The sequence below is a fragment of the Crinia signifera genome, chromosome 12, assembly GCF_055691185.1.
Source record: "Crinia signifera chromosome 12, ASM5569118v1, whole genome shotgun sequence".
In the NCBI taxonomy this organism is placed as follows: domain Eukaryota; kingdom Metazoa; phylum Chordata; class Amphibia; order Anura; family Myobatrachidae; genus Crinia; species Crinia signifera.
Window position 1 is genome coordinate 80,818,490 of NC_139228.1, and position 9,370 is coordinate 80,827,859.

The following is a 9,370-nucleotide window of genomic DNA, read 5'->3' on the forward strand; positions in this document are numbered from 1 at the left end:
GCAGCGCTTTACAGAGTATAGTTGAACATTCACATCAGTCCCTGCCCCAGTGGAGTTTACAATCTATATTCCCTACCACATGTACACGTACACACAGACATTCTAGGCTTAATGTTGTTGGGAGCCAATTAGCCTACCAGTATATTTTTGGTTTGTAGGAGGAAACCGGAGCACCCAGAGAAAACCCACGCAAGTACGGAGAGAATATACAAACTCCGTACAGTTAGGGCCATGGTGGGAATCGGACCCATGACCTCAGCGCTGTGAGGCAGTAATGCTAACCATTACACCATCCGTACTGCCCCGTATATATAACACATGGTGGGGATAGAACCCATGACCTCAGTGCTGTGAGGCAGTAATGTTAACCATTACACCATCCGTACTGCCCCATATATATAACACATGGTGGGAATAGAACCCATGACCTCAGTGCTGTGAGGCAGTAATGCTAACCATTACACCATCCGTACTGCCCCATATATATAACACTTGGTGGGGATAGAACCCATGACCTCAGCACTGTGAGGCAGTAATGCTAACCATTACATCATCCGTGCTGCCCCGTATATATAACACATGGTGGGAATAGAACCCATGACCTCAGCGCTGTGAGGCAGTAATGTAACCATTACACCGTCCGTACTGCCCCGTATATATAACACATGGTGGGGATAGAACACATGACCTCAGTGCTGTGAGGCAGTAATGCTAACCATTACACCATCCGTACTGCCCTGTACATATAACACATGGTGGGGATAGAACCCATGACCTCAGTGCTGTGAGGCAGTAATGCTAACCATTACACCGTCCGTACTGCCCCGTATATATAACACATGGTGGGAACAGAACCAATGACCTCAGAGCTGTGAGGCCGTAATACTAACCATTACACCGTCCGTACTGCCCCGTATATATAACACATGGTGGGGATAGAACCCATGGCCTCATCGCTGTGAGGCAGTAATGCTAACCATTACACCACCCGTACTGCCCCGTATATATAACACATGGTGGGAACAGAACCAATGACCTCAGTGCTGTGAGGCAGTAATGCTATAACCATTACACCATCCGTACTGCCCTGTATATATAACACATGGTGGGGATAGAACCCATGACCTCAGTGCTGTGAGGCCGTAATACTAACCATTACACCGTCCGTACTGCCCCGTATATATAACACATGGTGGGGATAGAACCCATGACCTCAGTGCTGTGAGGCAGTAATGTAACCATTACACCATCTGTACTGCCCCGTATATATAACACATGGTGGGGATAGAACCCATGACCTCAGCACTGTGAGGCAGTAATGCTAACCATTACATCATCTGTGCTGCCCCGTATATATAACACATGGTGGGAATAGAACCCATGACCTCAGCGCTGTGAGTCAGTAATGTAACCATTACACCGTCCGTACTGCCCCGTATATATAACACATGGTGGGGATAGAACACATGACCTCAGTGCTGTGAGGCAGTAATGCTAACCATTACACCATCCGTACTGCCCTGTACATATAACACATGGTGGGGATAGAACCCATGACCTCAGTGCTGTGAGGCAGTAATGCTAACCATTACACCGTCCGTACTGCCCCGTATATATAACACATGGTGGGGATAGAACCCATGACCTCAGTGCTGTGATGCAGTAATGCTAACATTACACCATCCGTACTGCCCCGTATATATAACACATGGTGGGGATAGAACCCATGACCTCAGTGCTGTGAGGCAGTAATGTAACCATTACACCGTCCATACTGCCCCGTATATATAACACATGGTGGGGATAGAACCCATGACCTCAGTGCTGTGAGGCAGTAATGCTAACCATTACACCATCCGTACTGTGTATTTCAGTTTATGAGCTTTTAATATGAAATATCGAAATGAGCCCTCATTCCAAATTTCCATTAATTGTACTGAAACGAGCAGATTCCTAGCATACGTTTTATTGTTCAACCTCAAGTAAGCAGTAAGGACTCAAAACAATAACCAGCTGTCAATCAAATACGTGAACGAAGAGAACAGAATACAAACCGAGGCAGAAGATTAGGTATGAAAACAGCCTGAAGGCGTAAGTACAGCACACACGTTAATTCCTCAGTCCTATAATATTAATCAAACAAAGGACACTGTATATGTACATAGAGTACAGGTTTTAGAAGACCACATGATCATCAGACTGATATGTCTGCGGGAAAAAAGATTACTATCTCCAACGATGTTTGTGAAGTGGCTAAAAAAGGAATGTTCCAAACACATTCCCAGACAGCTAAGGAACATCAAACGTCTGTAGACAAATCTGACATATGTTCTACACTCATCTTGTCAACAATTTAGTCAAGAACACAAAACAAAATGTAAAATATTGGCAAGATATTGATCTGAATGTAACCGTTTTTAGCCAGAAATATACTGTAAAATAACCATATGCAACCATAATAACAACTTGAACATTAAACGGTGGATAATATTTATTAAACCATAATCCAAATTCTTATTGGCATTATACAGTAACTTTCTTCGGTACTTGTGTATTATCACGGCGCCCACTAAGCTATTTGCTTAGTGGGTTATTCCGATGCATTGCAATGCGATGCGATTTTCTTATGCAATTTATACAGTGCTCTTTTATTTATATTGTATAGGGTGTACAATGCCATTAGGTATACAATAATGACATACAATGAGATTTTAGGCACCCCCCACTATCCACGCCACAGTGTCCTCCGACCTTTTCATACCCCTACTATCCACGTCGGCGTGGAGATGATTCTATATAGTGTGGCGAGCGCAGCGAGTCACTGCACCCGAAGCGTGGTGAGCGCAGCGAGCCCCGCGAGGGGACGAGGAATACATGTAAAGTAATCCGCGTCCCCTCGCGGGGCACGCTGTGCTCGCCACGCTTCGGGCTCGCTGCGCTCGCCACACTATATAAAATCAAGTCCACGCCGACGTGGATAGTGGGGGTATGAAAAGGTCGGAGGACGCGTACCGATGCGCTCGCCACGCTTCGGGGTGGTGTGGATAGTTGGGGGATGCCTAAAACCTCATTGTATACCATTATTGTATACCTAATGGCATTGTACAGGTGCGATGCGATGCAATGCGATGCGATGCAATGCAATGCGATGCGATGCGATTCCCCGGGGCTAAGAGAGCAGTGAATAATAAATTACATAGGAAATTTGCTTTGCATTGCATGGTACGGCCGTTATAATGGCCCATGCGATGCGATTTTCCTGCGGTGCCGTACGTAAGAAACTTGGGCGCCGTGATAATACACAAGTACCCTATCTTCAACAAATGCATATATTTAAAATATGGAAAGTAGAAGAACAAACACTAAACAAAAACTGAACCCTCCAGTTAGTTATTATTATTATTATTATTAATAATAATAATGATTATTATGATTAGTATTATTACAATTATGATGGTGATTAATAATAATAATAATAATAATAATAATCTGACATTTCTTTTTTAATTTATATTTTAATTTTATTTATATTTTTATTTATTTATTTAATTTTTTCTTGTGATCACACATTTTTATTTCATTTTTATATTTTCTATTTACACCATTTTTTATGTCATTTTATACATACACACCAGTATCTGCACTTTTATTTTTCTATATTTTTGCTATACATATATATATCAAAGATAATTTAATGATGCGCAAAGTTTTTAAATACCAGTCCCTTTCTGTGGAACTACAAGTCCCAGGATAGGGGAAGATAATTCCTTTCCACTGCTTCCTCTGCACTCAAGTCTTTAATTGAGACCGGCTGCTTCTTAAAATACCCACAACGGGCTTCTGGATCAGAGCCGGCCCTAGCCTGAATGATGCCCTAGGCAAGATTTTGGCTGGTGCCCCCTAGCACCGCCACTAGTTCCGCCTCTGACCCTGCTCCCCTTTCCCAGCACCATCAACCCTCATCATAGCAGTCATCATTTTGGTGCTCCTACCTGCAATATTTTAAATAGAAACAGTGCACACATTTGGTGCGCAGCCCAAATAGGGGTGCGTTCTTGCTGGGAAGGGGCATGGCCACACAATTTTACCCCAAATTCAAATTATGCCACACAGTAGTGCAACTTTATTCACATTATATCATGTGAGAGTGTCCCTTATTCATGTTACATCACATTGTAGTACCACTTTACCTTATGTACATTACTCCTCACATTATTCACATTATACCCTTAGACAAAAATCCTGAGAAAATATTGTATTTTAACCACCTCCATGGCCACACTGCAACCCAGCACAAAGCAGTGTGTGCTGGGCAGAGGAGAAGAGCTGCAGCTGCTGCTGTCACTTAAGGGGAGGGGGCCCAGGGCCCCCACTGGGCCCTCCCATCAGGCTTTGGCCTGGGTAATTTGTACCCCCTACCCCTTTCTCTCGGCACCCCTGATAATACCACACAGTAATGCCCCTTACACATGACACACATTATTTATGTCCTTATAACCGTAATGCCCCTTACACATTATGCCAACCTTTATTAATGCCCTTCATACACATGACACACATAATTCCCCTTACACATATGTTTCACATTATTAATGCCCTTATACACATGACACACAAAATGCCCATTACACATGTCGCACATTATTAATGCCCTTATACACATGACACACGTAATGCCTGTTACACATATGTCGCACATTATTAATGCATTTATACATGACACACATAATGCCCCTTACACATATGCCGAACACTATTGCACAACCAACCCACCCGCAGACCGCACTCGCACAGCCGCTAACACTGTGACCTCTGCCTCTGCTTGGATTCAGATGTTTCCTCATACATCTTGTCTCAATAGGCCATGCAGCTCCTGGCCCTTCTGCTAACGTTGGGTGCCTTTTTTGCTGAAAATTCGTCTTATTTGCATTGTTATGACCAGCACACACAAGGAGCTTCTGATGATTAAAATGATATGCAGCATGCCTATATTCTGTGTGTGACTGTGGCTGTACCTGCATACGGAATGCTATGTTACAGTGATTTCCATGAATACACTATTTCATATGCAGATACAGCCTCACTCACACACAGAATATAGGCATGCTGCATATCATTTTAATCAGCAGAAGCTGCTGATGCCCCTAGGAATTCCAAATGCCCTAGGCAATTGCCTAGTGTGCCTATGCCTAAGGCCGGCCCTGTCCTGGATCCACAGGATAAATATTTTCTAGAGAAATGTAAAGAAGCACTCCGTACTGCAACTAAACAAGAAAAATGTTTTTATTCTTGTTAAAAAGATTCCACGATTAATGGTGGTAAAAAATCACGTACCAAATAGGGCGGTATCAGGATCTCGCACTGACAGCATAAGAACAGCAGTTTCCTTCTGCTAGTCGGAGCGGTTACACTCTCCGTCTGTCCTGTTCGGGTGATTGACGCTAGGCCACGCCCCAACGAGTTTCATCACTGCGGACTTCGTGATTGCGGATTGTGATTGCTTTTCCTGTTTACCTAAAATACACCACCAATGAATTGAACAATTGGCAACTTGGGCAGAACATGGCAAGACTAGTAAATGTTGAGAGGGTACCACATTGTGTTGGTAAGCAGCATGTAAAGTGTGCATAATGTGTAGGAAATGTCATTGGCTATCATGCATACCACCCAACTGTCCTGATTTTTGCAGGACCATCTCATATTTTTGGGACCAACCCTTCTGGGGCCAGAGGTGGTGGTAGGGGGTCAGTTGGTAGTTCCCCCTGCTACCCGGGAATAGATGCTGTGCAGATCTCACAGCACTGGCCATGCTCCCAACAGCGTAAGAAATGGGTGACTTTCCACACCCCCTGTCCAAGAGACAATGTCCCCTAATTTTAGGCGTGCTCCTCCTCTGCCACCAATGTTGGGAGGTATGTATCATGTACTATATGTATATCTGCTATTTGTATAAAACCATCGGAATGTGTGGCTTCCGTCCACAACTAGACACATACCCCGCACATTGGAGTTGATCCTATAATGGGGCAGCACTGTTGTGTGGATTCCTGCCTCCGTAAAGCGCGGCCGCTGCTGGGATGATTCCACCGTAGGATTGACCCCATTATGCAGAGATTTCAGTGGAAGCTTAGAGCAGAGCTTGGGAGACTCTCAGGGGTCAGTTTACCAAAGCTTATACAAATGACAAGAGATGATATTTGCCTATGGAAGCCAGTCAGATTCTGGGCCTTATTCTGCTCGGTACGGTGGGACCGTATACGGGCGGATCGGGTTTTTTGCATGCGTAGCTTTCACAATGCGCAGGTGCGGTGACCTCACACCGCTCACGGACGGGTCTCTCCGTGCGAAAAAACCTGTCCGCAAGAGTACGGTCATTGTGGGCGGCATGGGGGCGTTTTTAGGGGAGCGGCCGGAATAATGAGGAAAACTGGGCGTAAACATGGGCGTACACGGGGGTGTGCACCAAAAATGTACGGTGCTACAACCGCTCGATCGGGAACGCACCGTGCATTTTGGGCCAAAAACAGGCGGACGCCAAAGATAGCTCCAGACCACCCCTAGAGATAGCGCATGAGAGCGGACGCCTGGGTCTGCTAATTAATGCTGATTACTACTCAAACACAGACACCTGAATGTAATAAGCAATGCTGCAGGCTATTAAGTGAAAACCATGATTTCACTACCTGCAAGCCACACACAGCCCTCAAACACATTGGAAGCTTATCTTTCTACACTTCTCTACATGTAAAGTTTGTTTTAATTTTAGGTAAGATTCATTCTAAGACCTGTTTATATATGTCAAGGTAGTTATTTTATAACCATCTACACCCATTCAGTAAGTGTTTTTGTATACTTTAAAAAGCAGGACACTCAATTCACAGAAGTCGACATGTGTCAACCTTTTCACTGTAACACCAACATAACTTTATTTAAAAGTAAAACCAATGTGGGGACACATAGATAGTGATTAAAATGCCACATTAGAACATAATAAATATACATGTAATGAGGGTTAAAATGTATTTTTATTAGGGTGTTCATTAAGGTAGACAATTGAGTTAATAGAAAACAATTATTGAAAAACAGTTAGAATAATTAATTAATTGTCTTAATTATAGTTGAAAGGCTAGATTAGCAGGGCCATATATGTGAAGGGTATGCCACCGTGCACGGACGTACGCTCACTCTCACGATCGGTGACACAAGCTGAGTTTTCCATTGAAAAAAGGCAAGACCCGTCCGTGCACTGTGGGGTACGCTCAGATATACGGAAGATGTCGGTGTGAAAACGGACGAGACCCGTCCGTATACGGTGGCGTACGCTCTGTTGTATGCCAGTTAACGGTGTCTTAGAGGAGATCCGTCCGTATACGGTGGCGTACGCTCAAGTGTACGCCACTCCCCATTGTCGGTGTTTGTGACCGTCCGTAGGCGGCTGTTCTATGGGCGGACTTACACTTACCGGCCGCGTATGAAACGTACGGTGAAACGTACCGTACGTACGTTGCACCGACCTAACCAGAATAAGGCCCTCTGTCTCTCATTTACTAGGATGCAAGAGAGATATGATAGACAGAATGTGATTGGTTGCTATGGGAAACATCATCTTGTTTCAGTTTTAGAAGCTTTAGTAAATGTACCCCTAGTATCTGACTGTAATGGTTCACAGCCGGTGAATTGGAATGCAATAGAATTCTGTGTACAATCCCAGGTCCTATTCAATAAGGCTGGGGCTTTCCGGCGTGGGTCTGTGCAATCCTGGAGGCATGGCCCCGTAATGTGGATTGGTATTGCACTGTATGTGACGTTGTACAGATTTCATGTGCAATATGTGCGATAAGGTGGTGCAATAAGAAGTCTGGGCAGGTTTGACGCTTAGTTGGCATAGCCAGGTTTGGTGGTTCGGCATTGCCCAGCACAGGGCAATGCCAAACCGTTTCCTGGGTCCCTCCCCTAGATGCATGCGCAAAATTGCGTTGGGACATCACCCAGCTGCTGCGCCTCTCCCCAAACAGTCCAGACCCTCCTCTGTTGTCCAGACTGCGCCTCCGCAATGCTCCTTCACCACCCCCCGCCCTTACACTACTGTCACATTTTTCACAATGCGACCGCAGTGTAGGAGGTCACACGTGCAGATTGCCAAAAATCATTTGGTAATCTCATCTGCAGGGATTACTGAATTACCCCCATGTTATTTGAAGTGAATTATGGGTGTTATTTCAGAAGATCTTAGTGCAGCAGATATCAGGGTACTGTAGTCCCATTTTGGGTGCTTCTGGGGTGTTGGCAGTCAATGATTTTAATGGACTAATTGTGCCAACCTCTATATTACCTTCCTGCAACTGGGATGAGTGACGCTAAATTCCTGGGCTCTACGCCTATTAATGTCATCAAGTCTACCCCCAAATTCCCACGCTGTATGCTTCTATACGCCCCCATAGGTTACCCTTGCTTTGACTAAATACCATTGTCTATTGTGCTACATTACACCATTCACAATACAGTACAGTGTTCTTTGACTCCTACCCTTTCTATGTACCAGTATATACTGTATTCTTCCTTCCAGTGTAGTAAACACAAGAGCCAGTTAAAGCCGCACACAGCAGCATCATCAGCTGAAAAACGTTCTTGTTAAGAGCTATGTCAACCTACAAGCTTCTCTACATAAATATAAATATATCCCGGCTGTATGTGTGCATAGTACAATGTCAATATTTCTCTTCAGCTCCGCGAAAAATCCACAGTGGAATCTGTGATCGTGCTTCACCTTTTCCGGTCAGTTGCTGCAGAGAATGAGGTTACAATAGACTCATACACACACTGGCACACAAACCCTCTCCCGCCCTCCCCTCTCTCCCTATTGATTTATTTATTATTGCTGTTTGTTGTGTGTAAGACTTTGCGTGCCGTCTTCCTAATGTTTTCATCGATGTCGGGACCTTGGTATAAAAACATGCCTATCGTTGTACGCCTTCCCCCCACGGTCCCCGCCACTGCTCTCTTCTTCCTTCCTCTCTCTTTACTTTGCCCCCCAGCACCACCCGCTCCTCTGTTTACCTCATGCCTTATTTCCCCTTTTATCTTTCATGTCCTGGGATGTCAGAGGCTGTGAATTTAATATTGATTTCCTAAAGTACTTTTACTGTAACATGTCACCTCGGATTAGGAGCTAGGATGAAAGGCGAGGGCAGTCAGACGGATTCGCACGCGATGTGGTCCTCCTCTCTGGCTCCCGTACCATGCCACATGCTTTATTTATAAGGATGACTGAATGCAGCGTGGAGGGGGCCCAGACAGCCCGAGGCAACTCTCTCCCCACCTGCAGCTATCTGGGAGACCTATCGGGGGCTGTGACTGTGTGACCGAGAGT